The 23,915-nt window shown below is 41.7% G+C and overlaps 1 non-coding gene across 1 annotated transcript; it reads left to right on the top strand.

Annotated features, from left to right (window-relative positions):
• Nucleotides 1-21,734: 21,734 nt before the first annotated feature.
• TRNAK-CUU (transfer RNA lysine (anticodon CUU)) lies at nt 21,735-21,808 on the top strand. The gene has a single exon. It is a non-coding gene; the product is annotated as a tRNA-Lys (tRNA).
• The last annotated feature ends 2,107 nt before the right edge of the window (nt 21,809-23,915 follow it).

Below are 23,915 nucleotides of genomic sequence, written 5' to 3'. Positions count from 1 at the left end.
GAACTTTTAAATCCAGAGTTCCTTTCCTCATCTGCATCGTCTTAACTACAGTTAGCAGAATTTTAACTCTTAGAAACCTTTGTCTCCAGTGAAAACTAAGTAGTAACCGATTGTGAACTCTGACACCAGAATTCTTTGGATGGCAAATTTATGAATACATTTAAGCACAAAACATGTTTACCAACAGACTCAAGTAGTCTTAGTTTCTCTGCAATAAGTCAAAAGCACAAACATTCAATAAGCAATTCTTTAGTATTTTATCTCATTTGGCAAAGACTTAGATGTCCAATGAATTCAATCCTATTTATTGTGCAAGCAAAACTTCAGAGTTTCAGGTTACCAAATATTGAAAACTATCTTAACAACTACCCATGAAAACCTTAAGACAGAGAAAATCAACTATCATTTTAAGTCATCTTTTTGCTGACAAATTGCAAAAAGGAAAACATGAGTTTATTTGACCTTCAGTAAACCTAGGAAGAAAAAAAGTTTCGTATTTAATGCTGATAACTCTAAAGGCATGTGTATCTTCATTAAACCAACAAACTCAAATTAGTTTAAACACCAAATCATGTTCCACTTGGATCCGTTTAAAAGACCATCAACTTGTTCCCCATGGTCAATTTCTACCTGGGACACTGGTGGGGAAATCTGAAGTGGGTGGTCCAAGGCAGGGGCTCATGCTCCTTGACAGCAAGGGGAGGAGGAGGAGCCAGTGGTGCCGGAGGCATCAAGAATGGTATCGGAACCAGTTATAGAGGGTGCACCCAAAGTGGTGCAGAAGCAGGAGGAGGGGGAAGAGGAGGAAGAAGAAGTGAGGTGCTCCCAGAAGGCAGAGAAAGAGGCTTCCGGGTTCTAAACCTTGTCAGCTCAGACAGGTGAGCAGATGCCATGCTTTTCCCCCCCCCCAAAAGTGGATATAGCAGTCCATGTTGAGCCTGAGAAGACAGGGAATTTCCTGAAACAAAAGGAGTTTTAGCAGCTGTTTGGGAATATTACTTAAAAGTCCCCATCCCGAGGTAGACTTATCAGAGACGGTTGGTTCCAATTATAGCTATGGCCAGAGAAATGAATGAAGGAGAAGCCCCCACATCCAATAGGAGAATAGTGAGAGACAGATAGTGTGTCCTTCATTAGGGATGGCCCGTGTCTCCTCTAAGAACCTGGATTTATTCGGAGGAGTCCTGTTTAGATAATAAGAGGCCCTTAGGTCTGGGTCCTGATTTAGACCCATAAAGGCCTGGTTCCAGGGTACCTCCATTCATTTTCCCTATTTCCTGCAGAAGAGATCTAACTGTTAGATCCTACTGAGGCCATGCTGTGTTACAGAGATCAGTTCTTTCTCAAATTTTACAATCTGAGTTGTTTCCGATGCGTTAAAAAAGCATCCCAGGGGTGCCTGGGTGGCTCAGCTGGCTAAGTGTCTTGACTGGCTCAGGTCATGATCTCACTGTTCGTGGGTTCGAGTCCCGCATTGGGCTCTGTGCTGGCAGCTAGCTCAGAGTCTGGAGCCTGTTTCAGATTCTGTGTCTCCCCCTCTCTCTCTGACCCTCCCCTTCTCATTCTGTCTCTCTCTCTCTCAGAAATAAACAAAAACGTTAAAAAATTTAAAAAAATTAACATTAAGGCAGTAGGGGGTTCCTGGGGAAATGGTGCACTCTGCCTGTGTCAAGTCTTTGTCAATGGGCTACAGGTTATAAGGAAATTTAATTTTATCTACCATTTCCTTTTGCCTTTGTTTCCCACATCACACATACAATGGAATATTATTACTCAGCCATCCGAAAGAATGAAATCTTGCCATTTGCAATGATGTGGATGGAGCTAGAATGTGTTATGCTGAGCAAAATAAGTCAATCAGAGAAATGACAAATACCATGTGATTTCACTCATATGTAGAATTTAAGAAACAAAACAGATGAACATATGGAAAGGGGTGGGGGGAGAATGGAGAGGGAAACAAACCACAAGAGACTCTTTTTTTTTTTAAACTCACTTCTTTTTTTTTAATGTTTTTTTAATGTTTTTTTTATTTATTTCTAGGAGAGAGAGAGAGAGAGACAGCGTGAGCAGGGGAGGGTCAGAGAGAGAGGGAATCACAGACTCCGAAACAGGCTCCAGGCTCTGAGCTGGCAGTCAGCACAGAGCCCGACGCGGGGCTCGAACCCACGAACCGCGAGATCATGACCCAAGCGAAAGTCGGACGTTTAACCGACTAAGCCACCCAGGCGCCCCAAGAGACTCTTAAGAACATAGAACAAACTGAGGGTTGATGGAGGGAAGTGGGCGGAGGATGGGCTAAATGGGTGATTGGTACTAAGGAAGGTACTTGTGACGATCACTGGGTGTTGTCCCTAAGTGCTGAGTCACTGAATTCTACTTCTGAAACCAATATTGCATGGAATATCAACTAACTAAAATTAAAAACAAATAAATAAATAAAAGCATCTTGATTTCCTTTCGGAGGACAGCCATTCTCCCGTTATCAAGATCATTCCCTATTCCTGGGGTGGGTCTGTGAACTAACACTAACCAGTGGGCACATTTCATCACTGATAACACCAGCAGTCAATTTATCGGCTCCTGGATGAGCCTATATCCATTTCCCTCTAAAGAGTTTCCAGGACTTTTGCTATACATTTGGGAAATATAGTTTCCCTCTTTCTCCTGGGGTCTTTGAATGGGTAAGATTCAAGCCTAGAGCTGTCAGAGCCCAATACTGGGCTCCAGCCTGCCTGAGAACAAAGCCCACAGAGGAAAGCAGAGCTACAGGGGTAGCAAAGTTTTAAAAAGGATTTCAGTGACGTGGACCAGGCTCTAGAACCCTCTGTGCCACGACCCAGTGTATTTCAAAACCTTTCAGCCAACAGAGTGTGATACTGTGATTTATAATAAGAAATATATATTTGGTCATTGTCCCAGTTCCTGGAAGAAATGTCCAAAACCCTTGGAATTTCCAAAGTGATGAGAGCAGATAAAGGTGTCTTTTGCTATGCTAATGAGGTGACTTGAAAAGCACCTAAAGGTAGGGGCTGGTTACCAGGGGAAACAACCCTGCTCTTAGGATGTTGGGACTTTCATGGGGCACCTGGGTGGTTCAGTCCGTTAAGTGTCCTACTTTGGCTCAGGTTATGGTCTCATGGCTCGTGAGTTCGAGCCCCACTTTGGCCTCTGTGCTGCTAGCTCAGAGCCTTCTGTGCCTCCTTCTCTCTCTGCCCCTCCCCTCCCCTCTCAAAAGTAAAGAAATATTAACCAAAAAAAATTAAAGAAAAAAAAAAAGAACATTGGGACCTTCAGTCCCAGCCCATGACTTTCAGGGAGGGGAGAGGGATTGGAGGTTGAGTTCAAACACCAATGGCCAAGTAATCAAGCCTATACAATGAAGCCTCCATAAAAACCCAAAAGACAAGGTCCAGAGAGACCTTTCAGCTGGATGAACCAGAACGCATCCACGTGCCACCATGCAGGGTCCCAGATTACACAAGACAGAAACTCCTTTATTCAGGACCTCACCCTATGTACCTCTGATCTGGCTAGTGATTCAACATCCTTTAGAATAAATTGGTAAGTGAGTAAACAGGTTTCCTGAGTGTGTGAGCTGCTCTAACAAATTAACTGAACCCAAGGAGGGGGTCCTGGGAGCCTCTGACCTATAGCCAGTGGGTCAGAAGCACAGGTGACAAGCTGGGACCCTTGACTGGCATCTGAAGTAGGGGAAGGGGGAGGTCTTGTGGGACTGAGCCCTTAACCTGTGGGATCTAAGTCTGTCTCCAGGTAGCTAGAGTCAGAATCAAGTTGAAATGTAAGAAGCTCAGCTAGTGTCCGAGAATTTCCTGGATGTGTAAGGAAAAAGATGTTGGAATTAGGAGAATTGTAGTGACTTAATACATTTTCCCCCTCCATTAGGCCAGTTTGAACTGAACTGATCTTACATGTACGCAAAAGAGATCTAACACCTCTCTGCTAGCCACCATGCCCACACCCGCTTACCTACTCCACCAACACCCCCCTGTGAAACTTGACTTCAGTTTCACAGTTCATAAGCCTTCCATGGACTTCTGGGAAAGACACTGACATATGTTTATGCTTTTTAAAAAAATGTTAATATTTATTTATTTTGAGAGAGAGAAGGGGGGGCAGAGAGAAAGAGAGAGAGAATCCCAAGCTATCAGGGCTGAAACTCACAGACCATAAGAACATGACCCAAGGCAAAATCAAGAGTCAGATGCTTAACTGAGCCACCCGGGTGCTCCTCGGAAACAGTTTTAATTCATTGGTTAAAGTTTAGCATTTGGAGATCTCAGGGCGCCTGGGTGGCTCAGTCAGTTAAGCATCTGACTTCAGCCCGTGTCATGATCTCACGGTTCATGAGTTTAAGTCCCATATCGGGCTCTCTGCTGTCAGCGCAGAGCCCACTTTGGATCCTCCATGCCTGTCTCTCTGTCCCCTCCTGCTCACATGCTCTCTCTCTCTCAAAAAGGAATAAACATTTTAAAAAAAATTTTTGGACATCTCTCCCACTATTCCGAATGTCCACCCTCTCTCTTGAACATTTTGATCCTCTGGCATTCCCATATGAGAGAAATGAGCTAGGGCTGAGCGGGATCTGCGTGGCTTTATTTCGTGGCATTCTAGCCAGTGCTGTGGTCTCCGTGGGGCTGGGGCTAAAGCCCGGGTACCACTTGTCAGCATGTATGTCTGCCGCATTGTTGTGCTTTGCCCCACGCCTACTACGCTCATTTTCTATACCTGCCTGTCTATTGTAGGGGTTTGATTTTGCATCTGTTGGGAAAATAGATGCACTGACTCATGAAGCAAAAACTTCATTTCTCAGCCGCGGATCCTGTTGAACCTGAAGCAGGGAGGCAATCAAAGTCCACGTGTGCCCCCTGCTGGACACAGTGCGCTCAGCATGCTTGGCCGGTAAACACGGAGTGAACAGGATTTCCAATTTAGATGCCTAAGAACGCGCTAGCTTTCTCTTCCAACACAATTTTGACAAATAATAAAGGAGAAAAAGAAAAGAACATGAAAAAATTATAAAGAGGGGTGCTCGTCTGGCTCAGTCGGTGGAGTATGTGACTCTTGATCTCAGGGTTGTGAGTGCGAGCCCCACATTAGGTGTAAAGATTACTTTAAAATCTTTTTTTTTTAATTTTTAAAACTTTTATTTATTTTAGAGACAGAGAACGAGTGGGAGAGGGGCAGAGAGAGAGGGAGACACAGAATCGAAGCAGGCTCCAGGCTCTGAGCTGTCAGCACAGAGCTCAAGGCGGGGATCGAACCCACAAACTGTGAGATCATGACCTGAGCCGAAGTTGGCACTTAACCAACTGAGCCACCCAGGCGTCCCAAAATATTTTTTAAAAGAGTATTTTATTACTTTATAAAAAAGTATTTTAATTTATTAACTGCATGAAGCAAACCAATGGTAGGCTGTAGCAGTTTCCCACTTATATGGAAATTAAAGAAAACTTAACATAAGCAATGATAAGAAAGCAGAATACAGGGGCTCAGGCGGTTAAGCATCCGACTTTGGGGCTGAGGTCATGATCTGACAGTTAGTGAGAACGAGCCCCGTGTCAGGCCCTGGACTGCCGGTGAAGAGCCTGCTTGTGGATTTTCTCCCTCTTCCTCTCTATCTGCCCCTCCCCTGCGTGCACACGTGCGTGTGCTCTCTCTCTCTTTCAAGATAAATAAAAATAAAACCTGAAAGAAAAGAAAGAAAAATACAAATGGAACTGGTAAATCTAGGGGAAATTATTAAGGAGAAAATGATGAGAATGCAAAATTAAAACGGGACTTATAAGCATAAAGTACAAGATTCGGCACACAGAAAATAAACTCTAGTGGGATGGATTCCAAGTTCAGGAAAATCTCACAGGATGCAGGGGAAAGAACCAAAGTGAAAATAATGAGAGGGAAAGTGACTGCTCTGGAGGAACCACATTATTTAGAGAACTCTTTGTTCAACTCCTTGCTAATAGCTAAAACATGTGAGATAAACGGGTGAGTTTTTCAGAAATGTAAGTTGCAAAAATATTCCCAGGAAGAGATGAACGTAAATGGATTGGTCACTATGAAATAAACTGACAGAAGCGTATTATTTTAAACTATCAACAGACGATTCTGATTCAATGGAAACTAAATATAAAAATTAAAACTTCCTGGGGGACCTGGGGGGCTCAGACGGTTAAGCATCCAACTTCGGCTCACGTCATGATCTCACGGTTCATGGGTTCGAGCCCCACGTTGGGCTCTGTGCTGACAGCATGGAGCCTGTATCGGATTCTGTGTCTCCCTCTCTCCGTCCCTCCTCTCTGCTCATGCTCTGTCTCTCTCTCAAAAATAAATAAACATTAAAAAAAGTTTTTAAAATAAAACTTCCCAATTATCTGTATAGAGTCAGCACTGTATAATACAAAAATTCAATATGGTAACACAAAAAAGGAAAACTACAAATATAAATAAGTAGCAATAGGAACCTCCAGCCCAGGGTCGTTTGGGAGGCTCACTCAGTTGAGCATCCGATTCATGGTTTCAGCTCAGGTCATGATCCCAGGGTCGTGGGATTGAGCCCCATGTTGAGCTCTGTGCTGAGTGTGGAACCTGCTTAGGATTCTCTCTCTCTCTCCCCCTCCCCTCTACTTGCTCTCTCTTTCTCCTTCTCTCTCTTTTCCTCTCCTTTCCTCTCAAATAAAAATAAAGAAACCTCCAGTTTCTTTTATATAATTATGTAAATACTATACAAACACACACACACACACACACACACACACACACACACACACACGCACCATGGCCAAATAGATCTCCTAAAAGGTTTAGGTACTCAACAAAAATCCCCTTATATAGGATTATTTCCTTAATTTAGAATTCTAGTTGGGGCACCTAGCTGGCTCAATCAGAAAAGCATGCAACTCTTGATCTCAGGGTCATGAGTTCAAGCCCGACTTTGGGTGTAGAGATTACTAAAAATAATAAATGAACTTAAAAAAAATCTTTAGAGTTCTACGTACCGATCTATCAGTCAGGTCACATAAAACCAAAGACAAGTTAAATGCTTCCTTATAAAACACTGCATTAGTGGCCTACCCCAAGACCTACGCCTTGGACCACTCCTCTTTCCGTTTTTACTCACTCCCAAAGCAAATTTTTCCGGTCTGAAGTCTTTAAATACTATCAAATATTGATAACTCCCAAATGTGTATCTTCCTTCTGATCCTCTCCCCAAAGCTCCAGCTTCCTCAGTTTGATTGCCTGCTTGTGTATCTAATATGCATCTCAAACTCATCGTGCCCAAACCTTACTCTAGATTTCTGCTCCCCGTCTGCTCTTCCCACAGTCTTCCCCATCTCAGGAGAGCTTACCTCCATTTTCCAGCTGCTCAGGCCAAAGACCTCAGAGTCACCCTTGTTTCCCCTCCTTCTCATTCGCCCTGCATCCAGCTGGAAATCCCCTCAGCTCTGCATTCAAAATATATGGAAAATTCATCTTCTCCCTTTCCCCCCCTCTCCTTCCTTTCCTGTCTCTTCTTATCTCTTTCTCTTCTGATCGAGAGATTCAGGTGCAAGATGGAGCAAGATGGATACCTGCCTAGAGAGGTGGCCTAGAATGAGGTGTCTCAAACACAGTGAGGAGGGTGGCTCCTCAAGAATGTCATAGAGGAGGGGCGCCTGGGGGGGGTCAGTCAGTTGAGCCTCCAACTTGAGCTCAGGTCATGATCTCATGGTTTGTGAGTTCAAGCCCCGCACTGGGCTTGCTGCTATCAACGCAGAGTCCGCTTTGGATCTTTTGTCCCTGTCTCTCTCTCAAAAACAAAGAAACATTAAAAAAAAAAAAAAGAATGTCATAGAGGAATGTCAGAATCTGAGCAAGATGTGGAAGGCATTTGCGTGTGTTTACTGTCTGGAATGACCCAGCAGGATGATAAGGGAATCTTTGGTGGATGAGGGTGGGAACATCCAGCCCCAAAAGCAGAGCCAATAAGGAGGAATAGTGGCTGAGAGGGAGACCTAGTTACACTCAGGGGGACTGAGGAAATAAGCAAACATATTATGGATAATGGGAAACAGGTTTCTCATTTTTCAGAGAAGGGATTTACACAAACAGGAAAGCAGAAACTAGAAAGGCCCATGTGATAATTGGATTGGGACAGGAGGTAAAGGAATGAACACATGGATTTAAGTATTCATTTTGTGAATAAATTAATGAATGTGTGCAAACAAGAGACCATTTCCAGCGAAGTCAGGAACAAGACAATGGCACCTGCTATCACAATTATTATTTAACATTCTAACAGTCGGGTTCTTGGTTGCGAAGGAAACCAATTTGGGTTAACTACAGAAAAGAAAAGGAGTTCATTCATAGGACATGGGGCAGCTGACCGTTTGGATGAGAAAGCTAAAGAACCAAGTTTAGAAAATGGGTCAGAACCCAAGGAAACAATGAAAGGAGAATCATCATCGCCAAGTTTGCCTAGGGACAGCCTGGTTCAGTGCCAAAGCCATCAAAGTGAGCACTGACCCTTTCTTGATGTCTTTATAAAGTCTCAGTGTGAGTTCAGTCAGACACCTGCATGCTAGGGTTCAGGGAAAGCAAGTAATCTAGCCTTTAGGTCCTTAATGGTAGGAAGTGGGACCTCACAATGATGGAATTCCCAAACAGAGAAATAGGCTTCAGCTGCTCAGCGCAAACATGGTTGTGAAAGTGCCAGCGAAACGCAATTACAAAACAGAACCAAAGGAGAGGTAGAAATACTAGAAAGGATATATCCTTATTTTTTGCAATTAGTGGGATTGTGTACCTGGGAAATCCAAAACTAACTGGAAAAACTGTTAGAAACAATATGATAACTCATTAAGGTGTCGAGTTACACCACATTTTTTCAGTTTCAGCACTACTGACATTTGGAACTGGGCAGTCCCTTGTGGGCAGAGAGAAGACACACTGCAGAACGTGTAGCAGATCTGTCTTCCACTCACCAGCTGCCGGTAGCTCCCCTCTCCCCCACTCAGGATGAACAAATGTCCTCAGACCTTGCCAAGTGTCCCCAGGAGGGAGAGCAAAATTGCCCCTGCTTGGATTGGGTTGTACAATTAACATTTTAAAAAATCAATAACTTTCTTACATTAAAAAACAACCAATCCGAAATTAGAATGGAAAATATTTTTGGTTCATACGTAAATCACCTTAAAAATCATATTAGATTCATCTGGAATGAAATTGTGTTTTGTTTGAGATACACATCTAATTTTACCCGTTGGTTCTTCATCAGATCTTGATTAGTACATTTATCTTATATTTTGCCATGTCAAAGAACTTGATAAGGAGTTCTGTTTATCTGTAAATTCTCTTGGGTCTTCTAGGTAAAGGATCATATCATCTGCAAAAGATGACCATCTTGGCTTTTCTTAAAAAAATTTTTTAAATGTTTTTATTTATTTTTGAGAGAGAGAAAGACAGAGCACGAGTGAGGGGGAGCAGAAAGAGGGAGACACAGAATCCGAAGACAGGCTCCAGAATCTGAGCTGTCAGCACAGAGCCTGATGCAGGGCTCGAACCCACGTACCGTGAGGTCATGACCTAAGCTGAAGTGGGATGCTTAACCGACTGAGCCACCCAGGTGCCCCCATCTTGCCTTTTCATTTCTCATATCTACACTGTTTATTTCAATTTCCTGTCTAGCTGCTTTTGCTAGCACTTTAGAAGCAATTATAATTGTGTTAATAGTGAGACTGTCTGGTTCCTGGCATAAATGGGAAATCTTTCCCATAAATGGGAAATCACCATTATTGGGGCACCGTCGGGCTCTGTGCTGACAGCTAACTTAGAGCCTGGAGCCTGTTTCTGATTCTGTCTCCCTCTCTCTCTGTGACTCTCCCTTGCTCGCTCTCTCTCTCTCTCTCGGAAATGAATAAAAACATTTTAAAAAATTTAGAATTTCACCATTATCACTAATGACTCTTAACTTCCTTTTGTAGTTGAGATGGCTGTCCTCTGTTGGATTTGATCGGGTTATTTTCTAGATATTCTGAAATAGTGATTTTGATTTTTCTCTTTGGCCTATTGTCATAGAATGTTTTTCTTCCATTTTGGCTGTGTATATGTATGGCTTTCACCATTTTGTGATGGATACAATGACTTATTAATTATATGAAATAGATCCTCTATACAATGTGCCTAATAGTACTTTCCATCCATGCTGGCCAATATAGTGGTCACTAGCCGCATGTGACTAAAGAGCACTTGAAATACGGCTAGTTGTGACTGACTATTCAATTTTATTTCACGTTAATTAATGTAAACTTACATAGCTGTATGTGGCTAGTGGCTACCNTGTCCCCAGGAGGGAGAGCAAAATTGCCCCTGCTTGGATTGGGTTGTACAATTAACATTTTAAAAAATCAATAACTTTCTTACATTAAAAAACAACCAATCCGAAATTAGAATGGAAAATATTTTTGGTTCATACGTAAATCACCTTAAAAATCATATTAGATTCATCTGGAATGAAATTGTGTTTTGTTTGAGATACACATCTAATTTTACCCGTTGGTTCTTCATCAGATCTTGATTAGTACATTTATCTTATATTTTGCCATGTCAAAGAACTTGATAAGGAGTTCTGTTTATCTGTAAATTCTCTTGGGTCTTCTAGGTAAAGGATCATATCATCTGCAAAAGATGACCATCTTGGCTTTTCTTAAAAAAATTTTTTAAATGTTTTTATTTATTTTTGAGAGAGAGAAAGACAGAGCACGAGTGAGGGGGAGCAGAAAGAGGGAGACACAGAATCCGAAGACAGGCTCCAGACTCTGAGCTGTCAGCACAGAGCCTGATGCAGGGCTCGAACCCACGTACCGTGAGGTCATGACCTAAGCTGAAGTGGGATGCTTAACCGACTGAGCCACCCAGGTGCCCCCATCTTGCCTTTTCATTTCTCATATCTACACTGTTTATTTCAATTTCCTGTCTAGCTGCTTTTGCTAGCACTTTAGAAGCAATTATAATTGTGTTAATAGTGAGACTGTCTGGTTCCTGGCATAAATGGGAAATCTTTAGAATTTCACCATTATTGGGGCACCGTCGGGCTCTGTGCTGACAGCTAACTTAGAGCCTGGAGCCTGTTTCTGATTCTGTCTCCCTCTCTCTCTGTGACTCTCCCTTGCTCTCTCTCTCTCTCTCTCGGAAATGAATAAAAACATTTTAAAAAATTTAGAATTTCACCATTATCACTAATGACTCTTAACTTCCTTTTGTAGTTGAGATGGCTGTCCTCTGTTGGATTTGATCGGGTTATTTTCTAGATATTCTGAAATAGTGATTTTGATTTTTCTCTTTGGCCTATTGTCATAGAATGTTTTTCTTCCATTTTGGCTGTGTATATGTATGGCTTTCACCATTTTGTGATGGATACAATGACTTATTAATTATATGAAATAGATCCTCTATACAATGTGCCTAATAGTACTTTCCATCCATGCTGGCCAATATAGTGGTCACTAGCCGCATGTGACTAAAGAGCACTTGAAATACGGCTAGTTGTGACTGACTATTCAATTTTATTTCACGTTAATTAATGTAAACTTACATAGCTGTATGTGGCTAGTGGCTACCATACTAGACAGGACAGCTCTAAAATTTTATTTATTTTTATCCATTGAATCTACCATAGCCATGAAGGATGAATTAAAATGTCTTCGTACAGGGGTGCCTGAGTGGTTCAGTCAGTTGAGCATCTGACTCTTGGTTTGGGTTCAGCTCATGATCTCACAGTTCATGGGATTGACCCCTCATCTGGCCCCGCACTAATAGCACAGAGCCTGCTTGGGATCTTCTTGGGACTCTCTCTCTCTCTCTCTCTCTCTGCCCCTCCCCACTCACTCTATCTCTCTAAATAAATAAACACTTTTAAAAGGTCACTTAGTACAGGTCAATATTTGTGTGTTTCTACTCATGTTCTATAGTTTTGCTGTTTAAATTGTGATGCTGTACAATCCCAGGCTTTAGCCTCTACTACAAAGCTGTACTCATCAAGGCAGTACGGTATAGGCACAAAAACAGACACAGACCAATGGAATAGAATAGAGAACGCAGAATTGGGCTCACAAATGCATGGTCAACTAATCTTCGACAAAGCAAGAAAGAGAATCCAATGGAAAAAAGACCGTCTCTTTAGCAAATGGTGCTGGGAGAACTGGACAGCAACATGCAGAAGAATGAAACCGGACCACTTTCTTACACCACACACAAAAATAAATTCAAAATGGATGAAAGACCTAAATGTGAAACAGGAAACCATTAAAATTCTGGAGAGAAAACAGGCAACAACCTCTTTAACCCTAACTGTAGCAACTTCTTACTTGACATGTCTCCAAAAGCAAGGGAAAAGAAAAGCAAAAATGAACTATTGGGACCTCATCAAGATAAAAAGCTTCTGCACAGAAACAAACTAAAAGGCAACCAACAGAATGGGAGAAGATATTTGCAAATGACATATTGGATAAAGGGCTAGTATCCAAAATCTATAAAGAACTTACTAAACTCAACACCCAAAATCAATAATCCAGTGAAGAAATGGGCAGAAGATATGAATAGACACGTGTCCCACAAAAGACATCCGAATGACCAACAGACACATGAAATGATGCTTAACATGGCTCATCATCAGGGAAATGCAAATCAAAATCACATTGAGATACCACTTCACACTGGTCAGAGTGGCTAAAATTAACAACTCAGGAAACACAGACATTGGTAAGGATGTGGGGAAAGGGGAACCCTCTTGCATTGTTGGTGGGAATGCAAACTGGTGTAGCCACTCTGGTAAACAGTGCAGAGGTTCCTCAAAGAATGAAAAATAGAATTACTCTATGACCCAGCAATAGCACTACTAGGAATTTATTCAAAGGATACAGGAGTGCTGATGCACAGGGGCACATACATCCCCATGTTTCTAGCAGCGCTATCAACAATAGCCAAACTATGTAAAGAGCTCAAATGTCCATCAACGGATGAATGGGTAAAGAAGATGCGGTATATATACACAATGGAATACTACTCAGCAACGAAAAAGAATGAAATCTTGCCATTTGCAACAGCGTGGATGGAACTGAGGGTATTATGCTAACTGAAATGAGCCAGTCAGGGAAAGACAGATATCATATGTTTCCACTCATATGTGGAAGTTGAGAAACTTAATAGAAGACCATGGGAAAAGGGAAGGGGAAAAATAGTTAAAAACAGAAGGGAGGCAAACCATAAGAGACTCTTAAATTCAGAGAACAAACTAAGGAGTTGATGGGGGTAAGGGACAGGGAAAATGGGCGGTGGGCATTGAGGAGGGCACTTGTTGGGATGAGCACTGCGTGCTGCATGTGATGAATCATGGGAATCTAGTCCCGAAACCAAGAGCACACTGAATACACTATACAGTTAGCCAACTTGACAATAAATCATATAAAAATGGCATTTCTATTGAGAAAAAAAATTGTGATGCTATATTATTTGGTATGTAGAATATAAAGGATGTTAGATCATTCTTGTGTATATATTTTTATCCTCATAAAGCACCTCTCTTTATCCTGCTTATGGCTTATTGTCCTGAATTCAACTTTGTTGCATTTTAAAATTGAAGCCCTGCTTTCTTTTTCTTTCTATTGGTCTGATATGCCTTGGCCCACCTTTTCATTTGCAAACCTTCTGAATCCATTTGTTTTAACATGTCTCTAATATTTCCAGAAAATAGTTGGGCTTTACTGTGTGATCTCATGTGATAATTGCTTTTTTAAAATGATATGTAGAATAAGCACATTTAAATTCATTTTTATGACAGATATATTTGACCTTAGCTTTATCAACATTTTAATGGTATGCTCTCTGTTTTTATTCCTTCCTTTGAAATTATATTCCACAATATGGTCTATATTTCTTTTTGTTGTGTGTGGGGGTGTGTGTGTGATCATTCTTCACTATGAGCAATGACAAAATTAGAATATTTCCACTTCCTCTCAGCCCCTCCACACCCAATTTTTAGTTGATTTTGCTATTTTTCTTAGTTCTGGTTTTTACTTCTTTTTTTTTTTTTTTTTAAGTAGGCTCCACACCCAATGTGGGGCTTGAACTCAAAACCCTTAGATCAAAGGTATCATGCTCTACTGACTGAGGCAGCCAGGTGCCCCTGGTTTTTACTTTTATATCTTTTCTTTTTAACTTTTTTAGTGTTTTATTTATTTTTGAGAGAGACAGAGTGTGAGCAGGGGAAGGTCAGAGAGAGAGGGAGATACAGAATCCGGATCAGGCTTCAGGCTCTGAGCTGTCAGCACAGAGCCCGATGTGGTGCTCAAATTCATGAAACCATGAAATCATGACCTGAGCTTAGCCGAATGAGCCACCCAGGCCCCCCATCAGTATATTATTCTTACAGGCTATAGATTTGTAATACTTCAGTTCTGTGATGACATTCCCCATCATTGTCTTACTCTGAGTCCAAAAGGTAAGTAGAACTGGTGTTCACCATTTTGTAGAAGGGCTGGGACAGTTGGCTGGCTGTCCCATAGCTGTTCTTTCCCCCATTTTACTGTTCTCACCTCCTGCTGAAGAGACTGAAAGGGCAAGAAGCTAGTTCTCCACATTTATTTAAATGATCTTCAGGGTGCGTGGGTGGCTCAGTTGGATAAGTGTCTGACTTTGGCTCAGGTCCGGATCTCAGTGTCCGTGAGTCTGAATCCCACATGGGGCTCTGTGCTGACATCTCAGAGCCTGGAGCCCGCTTTGAATTCTGTGTTTCCTTCTCCCTCTGCCCCTTCCCCACTCACGCTCTGTCACTCTCTCAAAGATAAATAAACATTAAAATAAATTTTTTAAATCATCTGTAATTCACTACCTATAGAGCTTTTTCCATTGAAGCTCAGGAAGGTGGCCACAGGCTGATCCAGGCTTCTGCGGTTCCTACCATCTACAATGACAGAGCATGTAGGATCCTTTCTCTTTCCTGTCATTTATTTATCAGATCTCTTAGAAAAGTAATGAAGGGCGTTTGTTTGTTTGTTTGTTTGTTTTAATGCGGCATAAGAATATACTATCAATCTAGTGTTATCAAATTAGTATAATATTGGAATAGGAATAGAAAAGGAGATCAAAGAACCTGATAAAGAATCCAGAATAGATCTAAGTCTGCATGAGAATTTTAAATATAACAATTGTGGTAGTCCTATTCAAATGAGAAAGAATAGTGTATTTAACAAACAGGTCTTGGGGCGCCTGGCTGACTCCCTTGGTAGAGCATGTGACTCTTCATTTTGGGTTGTGGATTCAAGCCGCATGTTGGGTGTAGAGATTACTTAAAAATAAAATTTTGGGGTATCTGGGTGGCTCAGTCAGTTAAGCGTCCCACTTCGGCCCAGGTCATGATCTCACAGTTCGTGGGTTTCAGCCCCATGTTGGACTCAGCATATGCTGACAGCTCAGGGCCTGGAGCCTGTTTCGGATTCTGTGTTTCCCTCTCTCTCTGCCCTCTCGCGCTCTCTCTCTCAAAAATAAATAAAATTTAAAAAAAATTTAAATAAATGAAATCTCAAAAACAACGTTAACTTTTTTAGAAAATAACATACGCACAAGCTAAACAGACCTATCTGAAATATAGTATCTGAAAATATAATAAAGCTGGACTCGCATCTCAGCTCATATCATATACAAAGAGGCATGAGAGAATTAAACTTTCTATTATTTTTTCAAAAAATTTTAATGTTTATTTATTTTTGAGAGAGAGACAGAGTGTGAGTGGGGGAGGGACAAAGAGAGAGGGAGACACAGAATCCGAAGCAGGCTCCAGGCTCTGAGTTGTCAGCACAGAGCCCTACATGGGGCTTGAACTCACGAATGGCGAGATCATAATCTGAGCCAAAGTCAGAAGCTCAACCAACTGAGCCACCCAGGCTCCCCTAAACTTTTTTTTTTTTAAGTTGTGAAAGTATTAGAAGAAAATCAAGGCAATTATGCAGCAGTAGAGGTTAACTTTCTTTTTTTTTTTTAAATATTTTATCCATTTCTAGGAGAGAGAGAGAGAGAGAGAGAGAGAGACAGCGTGAGCAGGGGAGGGCCAGAGAGAGAGGGAGCCACAGGCTGAAACAGGCTCCAGGCTCCGAGCTAGCTGTCAGCACAGAGCCCGACGCGGGGCTCGAACCCACGAACCGCGAGATCATGACCCAAGCGAAAGTCAGACGCTCAACCGACTAAGCCACCCAGGCGCCCCGAGGTTAACTTTCTTAAGCAGGAAACCGAAAGGTCTGGGGAAAAAACAGTCGTATGACTATATGGATATACAAATTTTTGCCAAGGGGCACCTGGGTGGCTCAGTCCATTAAGCATCTTATTCTTGATTTTGGCTCAGATCATGATCTCATGGTTCATGAGAACGAGCCCCCTGTCAGGCTCTGCACTGGAGTGGGGAGTGCACAGTGGGGAGCCCGCTGAGGATTCTCTCTGCTCCTCCCCGACTTGCTCTCTCTCTCTCAAAATAATTAAACAAAAACATTAAAGAAAAACTTTTGGCAAGAAACTGATCTTAACTATAGAGAATGAACTGATGGTTACCAGAGAAGAGATGGGTGGGGGGATGGGTTAAGTAGATGATGGGTATTAATGAGGGCACTTGTGACGGACATCTGGCGTTATATGTAAGGGCTGAATCACTAAATTCTATACCTGAAACTCATATTACATTGTATGTTAACTAGCTGAATTTTTTTCTTTTAAGTAGGCTTCACACCCAACACANTGCTGACAAAAACTGAGGACTGATGGATGTGGGGGGGGTGGGCACGGAGAGGGGCACTTGTGGGGATGAACACTGGGTGTTATATGGAAACCAACTTGACAATAAACTATTTGTAGAAAAAAAAAAAAGAGTTGCATGCTTAACTGACTGAGCCACCCAGGTGCCCCTAACTAACTGGAATTTAAATAAAAACTTGGGGAAAATATAAGAAATACTCTTTAAGAGTAAAAATAAAAAAAAAAAACCTGTGTAGAGTAAAATGTGCCCAAACCATCATCAATATACCAAGAGTCATGGTTAGTAAATCTTTCAACACTGATGGCTATTAAAAATCAAGATCTAGGGGCACCTGGGTGGCTCAGTCAGTTAAGCGTCCAACTTCGGCTCAGGTCATGATCTCACGGTTCGTGGGTTCGAGCCCTGCGTTGGGCTCTGTGCTAACAGCTAGCTCAGAGCCTGGGGCCCGTTTCAGATTCTGTGTCTCCCTCTCTCTCTGACCCTCCCCTGTTCATGCTGTCTCTCTCTCTCTCTCTCTCAGAAATTAAAAAAAAATTAAAAAATTTTTTAATTAAAAAAATAAAAATAAAAATCAAGATCTATATTCCTACAAGAATTTAAAAAGAAACAACTCAATAGAAAATGGTCAAGGAATGAGAATAGAGAATTCACAGAAAAGTAAACCCAAGAAGCTAACCATGAAACAAATGCTCAAATTAACCTGGAGTTTGAAAAGTGTATATCTGAGTAAAAATAAGGTGCCCCTTTAGATGGCAAAATTATAAGGAGTTTGAATACCCTTAACTGGCCTGGGTGTGAGGAAAAAGCGCCCTTACATGTGGAAGCGACATGGCATCATCCAGTAGCCTTACATCTACACATTAACCTCATCTCGACCATTCCTCGAGATGGTCATGAGGTTATGATGATCAATCCTCGGATCCATCGATCAATTCCTCGGAGGCAGAGGTAGGAACACACAGGGTGAAAAAACAAGATGTTAATGATAGCATTACTCATGGTAGAAACCAAACCCAATCCACAAAACTGGAAACAAACTGAACACTTACCAACTGAATCATGTCTGAATAAACTTTGGTTCGTTGACACTGCTGAATACAAGGCAAGTTAAAACACACACACACACACACACACGCACACACACACACACACCTATCACCACAAATTGAATGAAGACGCAGGTATGAGAATTCCGTTATCTCCCGTCAAACCAGATACTAAAGAGGCTTGCAAAAATGTAAACAATCTCTCTCTAAGTTTTATTTATTTAAGTAATCTCTACCACCAACGTGGGGCTCGAACTCATGACCCCAAGATCAACAGGTGCATGCTTCTGACTGAGCCAACCAGGCGCCCCCAAAGTACCCTTCTACACGGACTTTTGTTTTTGAAAATACAAGTGTTTTTCACTAAATATGTTAACTGTTTTAACATGTATGGATGTATCAGTGTTATTTTAAGTAAATTAACACTTTTGACAACAATTCTCATTGGGAGGATTATAAAGAAACCACAAACTTAATTAGAAAAAGAATTAGGCAACCCAATACAAAAATTGCCTAATGATCTGAGCAGACTGCACAGAAAGTCCAAATGACTACGAGTTACATTAAAAGGTCCTCGACCATTACTAAGGTATATAGTAATGTCAGTAGTATTATACCAACATTAATTTCCTGAGTTTTGACATTTTTTATTTTATTGCAATAAATTTAACATGAAATCTACCCTCTCAACAATTTTTTTAGAAATCTTTACTTAGTTTTGAGAAAGAGCATGCAAGCAGAGAAGGGGCAGAGAAAGAGGGGTATAGTGGATTCAAAAGGGCCTCTGCTCTGACAGCACAGAGCCCGACACAGGGCTTGAACTCAAGAACCGTGAGATCATGACTTGAGCCAAAGTCAGAAGCCTTACCCACTGAGCCACCCAGGTGTCTCTTCTTCTAACAAATTTTTAAGTGTGTTATACAGTGGTGTTAATTGTAGGTATGGTGTTGTACCACAGATCTCTAGAACTCATTCATCTTGCTTACCTGAACTTTATATCAGCTGATAAGTAATTTTCTATTTCTTCCTTCCTCCAGCCCCTGTCAACCGTCATTCTATTCTTTGATTCTGTGAATTTGACTATTTTTTAAAGTTTTTTTTAACGTTTATTTATTTTTGAGAGACAGAGAGAGACTGAGAATGAGCGGGGGCGGGGGGGCAGAGAAAGAGAGAGAGACACAGAATCTGAAGCAGGCTCTAGGCTTTGAGCTGTCAGCACAGATTCAGCGGGGCTCGAATCCACGAACTGTGTGATCACGACCTGAACTGAAGTCTGACGCTTAACTGACTGGGCCACCCAGGTGCCCCAAAATGTGACTATTTTTTTTTAAAGATTTAATTTTTTTTAAGTAATCTCTATACCCAGTGTGGAGCTCAAACCTACAACCCTGAGGTCAAGGATTGCATGTTCTACTGACTGAGCCAGCCAGCTACCCCTGCATTTGACTATTTTACATACCTCATGTAAGGGGAATCATCCAGCATCGTCTTTCTGTGAGTGGCTCACTTCAGTTAGCACGACGTTCTCAAGGTTCATCCATGTTGTCGCGTATTGCATAATTCCCTTTCTTTAAAGCTGAATAATATCCCATCATATGTATATACCACGGGTTTCTTTTTTTAATCCATCCACTGGTCAATGGATATTTTTTCCAATGTTTATTTATTTTTGAGAGAGAGAGAGCACAAGGAAGGGAGGGAGAGAGACAGAGGGGTCAGAGAATCCAAAGCAGATTCTGCCAGCACAGAGCCCAATGCGGGGCTGGAACTCCCAAACCGTGAGATCCTGACCTGAGCCAAAGTCAGATGCTTAACAGACTGAGTCACCCAGGCGCCCATGCTCTCACTCTCCTTTTTACTGCCTTCACTTAGTTTTCTTTTGTCTGTTTTCAAGGTTAGATATTTTTGTACAGGGAACAAAACTTATGTATTCTTTTGTATCTTTTTATTTTCTGCAACGTAGTGTGTGTGAGGGTTGTAGACGTAGTTGTACACTTCTCAGCAGGCCTTAGACTTTTCAGTTTCAGGACTCCTCTACACTATGAAAGAAAAAGAAGTATTCAGAGTCCCAAGAGCTTTGGCTTATGCGGGTTCTATCTATGAATACTTGCCTTATGAGGAATTAAAATGGAGAAAATCTCAAAGTGTTTATGTATCAGTTATTTAAAAATCACATTTTAAAATTACATGTTAATGCAAAGAATATATTTAATGAAAAGCACTATCTTTTAAAACAAAAGCCAATGGGGGCTCCTGGGTGTCTCAGTCGGTTGAGTGAGTGACTTCGGCTCAAGATGGCATGATCTCACAGTTAGTGGGTTCCAGCCCCACATCGGGCTCTGTGCTGACAACTCAGAGCCTGGAGCCTGTTTTGGATTCTGTGTCTCCCTCTCTCCCTGCCCCTCCCCCACTCATGCTGTGTGTCTCTCTGTCTCAATAATAATACACATTAAAAAATTTTTTTTTATTTTAAAAAGACAAAAGCCAATGAAAAGAATGGCATTGTTTTACATTTTTGCAAATGCTTTTTTAAAAAAATGCTTGTTTATTTATTTTGAGAGAGAGTGAGAGCAGGGGAGGGGCAGAGAGAGAGAGAGAGAGAGAGAGAAACACAAGGAGGCGAATCCCAAGATGAATTGCGAGATCATGACCTGAGCTGAAATCAAGAGTCAGATGCTTAACGGACTGAGCCACCAAGGCGCCCCTTTTTTACGAATGTTTTTAGTGTCTGGCTTGATGGAACAGACTGTGGGATTTCCCAGCCTCCACAATTGCATAAGCTGATTCCATATAATAAATCTCTTCCTTTGGATCTATTGTTCTGTTTCTCCAGACCACCCTGACTAACAGACCCATCCTCCAAGCCTATAAATGTCTCACTGGCTTCAGGTACCATCTTTTCCTTCCTTGTCCCATCAGGTCTGGGGGTGGTAATCGCTCCTCCCTGTTGCTGGTACCAGATCTCCCACCATCCCTTACTGGACCTCTTAATCCTGTCCGACCTCTGTAACTAGTTATGTTTAATTAGGCCCTGGACGGTGCCATCAGTTTCACAGTGAGATTCTGACGGATACACTGACCACATCCTTGCTCTGTCCAACCCATACCTTCTACCTGGGATCTTTTTCCTTTTGTGATTTAAGAACCTTCCTCCAGAAAGAGTGTAAGTTTGCTTTTCCATTTGCCAGTGGCACCAGCGGGGTACCGCTTTGATCTGAGTTCCCTTCATTCCAGGAGCCTATTGAAAACTACAGCTTGGTTTCATAATCAGAGCAGCTTGGAATGCTTTTCTTATTTCTCTGAGTTCTCCTTTAATAAACCTAAGCTGGGAAATTCCTCACTAGATTCTCATATCTTTCATGATTTTGCAAGAACTATTGTTAGCATTTTATCCAGTGCTTAGTTGCTTGCAGCAGAAGGGTTGATCAAAATAACCCAGCCTGGGGCGTCTGGGTGGCTCAGTCCAACTTTGACTCAGGTCATGGTCTCTGAGTTCAAGCCCTGCGTTGGGCTCTGTGCTGACAGCTTGGAGCCTGGAGCCTGTTTCAGATTCTGTGTCTCCCTCTCTGTCTCTGCCCCTCCCCTTCTTGTGTTCTTTCTCTTGAAAATGAATAAACATTAAAACAAAACTTTTTATAATAACCCAGCCTGACATTATCAAAACTGAGAAAGCCCTGACCTCTCTCACATTTTTTTCCCTGAGGTTATTGCGTGCACTGGTTATTTTGCATAATGACTCAGGAATAATCTGTTCTTCAACCTTGAATGAGAAACATGACAATAGAGCAAGACCACTGACTTCCAGGATATTGAAATTGTACTAGTCATCCATTGCTGTGTAACAAATTATCTCAAAACTAAGCAGCTTAAAACGACACATTTATTGGGGCACCTGGCTGGCTCAGTTGGTAGAGCATGTGACTCTTGATCTCAGGGTCATGGGTTCAAGCCCCCATGTTGGGCATGGAACCTACTTAATTAAAAGAAAAAAAAAACAACACATTTATTATCTCATAGTTTCTATTAGTCAAAGATCTGAGCATAGCTTATGTCAGCCTTCTGTTTTACAGTTTTTCACTAGGCTAAAACCAAGGTGCTACTCCAAGGCCTGTAGTCTCATCTGAAGGCTCAACTTGGAATGACTCACTTCCAAGCTCATTCATTGGTTTTGTACAACATTCCTCACAGGATGTTGTACTGAGTGCCTCAGTTCCTTGCCAGCTATTGGACAGAGGATTCTGGTTCCTGCCACCTGGGCCCTTCCAAAATGGGAGGTCAAAGTATAACCACTTACTGCGTTAATAATGAAAGCCAGGAAGGCAATAGAGAGAATTTGCTAGGCAGACAGAAGTCCCAGGCCTTTGTAACCTGACCTTGGAAATGGGACAACATCCCATCACTTTCACCATATTCTATGAGCCATAAGCAAGTTACGAGGTGCAGCCCACACCCAGAGGAGCTGAACTACACAAGGGCATGGATATCAGGAAGCGGAGTTCATCATGTACCATTTTAGAAGGCCACCTACACTGCGAGAACGGGGTCTGGGTTTCCATCTGCAGCTCAGTTTTCAACGGCCACACAGCAATTTCAGCACCTTGATAGGAGCAGAATGATGGCAAACTTTTTATAACACGTATCTGTACAGAATACCTTCACTGTCCAAGCACCCTGGTTTGGCTACTTCTTCAGTAGGCTCATCAGATAAACCAACCGCTTTGTCTACAAATAACTCTCAGTTGTCAGGGAGTCTTGATATGTTAGTATTGTTATTGCAGAGGATACTATAAAATCTCCTCTTAGGGCACCTGGCTGGCTTAGTCAGAAAAGTGTGAGATTCTTTTTTTTTTTTTAATTAATGTTTTCTTTTATTTTTGAGAGACAGAGCATGAGCAGGGAAGGGGCAGAGAAAGACGGAGACACAGGATCTGAAGCAGGTTCCAGGCTCTGAGCTGTCAGCACAGAGCCTAACACGGGGCTCAAACCCATGAACCATGAGATCATGACCTAAGCCGAAGTTGGACGCTTAACTAACTGAGCCACCCAGGTGCCCCAAACATGAGAGTCTTGATCGCTGGGCTGTGAGTTCAAGCTCCACATTGGGTATAGAATTTACTAAAAAAAAAAAAAAAGTTAATAAACTTAAAAAAGTAAAATCTCTTGCTCAAGGAGACCTTTGAACATGGAAGAGCTTTTTTGCCATTTTGTTAGAATATCCCGTATGAATACAATTCCAATACCTGTTGTATGTCGTGAGTTTGATTTTGGCTGAAGAAGAACCATCTTTCTTCTTATGGCCAGTAATTCTTTTGCCTGGTACTGAGCTCCAGTCACTTTTAGACACACAGCTAAAGGGTGTGAACAAATCATAATAAGCTTGTAATTTCTAATTCCCTCATTGGCTTCTCCATTTCTGTTCCATTATTAATGACAACACTGATTTTCCACTCTACACATACTTTATAAGCTATACCCACTATCTTGTTAACTATGTATAAGACCTAGGAATATCTTAGCAATCAAGTAGAAATACAGTTAAATCCATTATAAATCAGGGACTCCTGGGTGGCTCATTGGTTAAGTGTCTGACTCTTGATTTCAGCTCAGGTCATGATGTCACGGTTCATGAGATGGAGTCTCACTGTGCTGACAGTTCAGAGCCTGCTTGGGATTCTCTCTCTCACTCTGCCCTTCTCCCACTTGTGCACATGCATATGCTCTCTCTCTCTCTCCCTCAAAATAAATAAACTAAAAAAAAACAGATAAAAAGACACCTGATCGTTTCTTCATATCCAAATGTTTCATGTACAAGGTACAGAAGCAATATACAGAGTAAGTCTGTGCACAGCTTAATAAGATGCAGACAATTTTTCAAAACAGGTTTTCTAGAAAGAACTTGTGGGAATAATAGCTTGGGCAAATTTTGAAAATCATTCATCTTTCACTTCTGAAAACAGTTGATAGTATTTTACAGTCAATTTGGCAGCTTTGATTTAAGCTTTTGGCCTTACTAGACTCAAAACTTACACATGTATGTACTTATAACTATATAAATTATTTTTCGAAAGTAT

Source organism: Crocuta crocuta, unplaced genomic scaffold (genome assembly GCF_008692635.1).
Source record: "Crocuta crocuta isolate KB4526 unplaced genomic scaffold, BGI_CrCroc_1.0 scaffold334, whole genome shotgun sequence".
NCBI lineage: Eukaryota > Metazoa > Chordata > Mammalia > Carnivora > Hyaenidae > Crocuta > Crocuta crocuta.
This window is presented reverse-complemented; position numbering and strand designations above follow the sequence as displayed.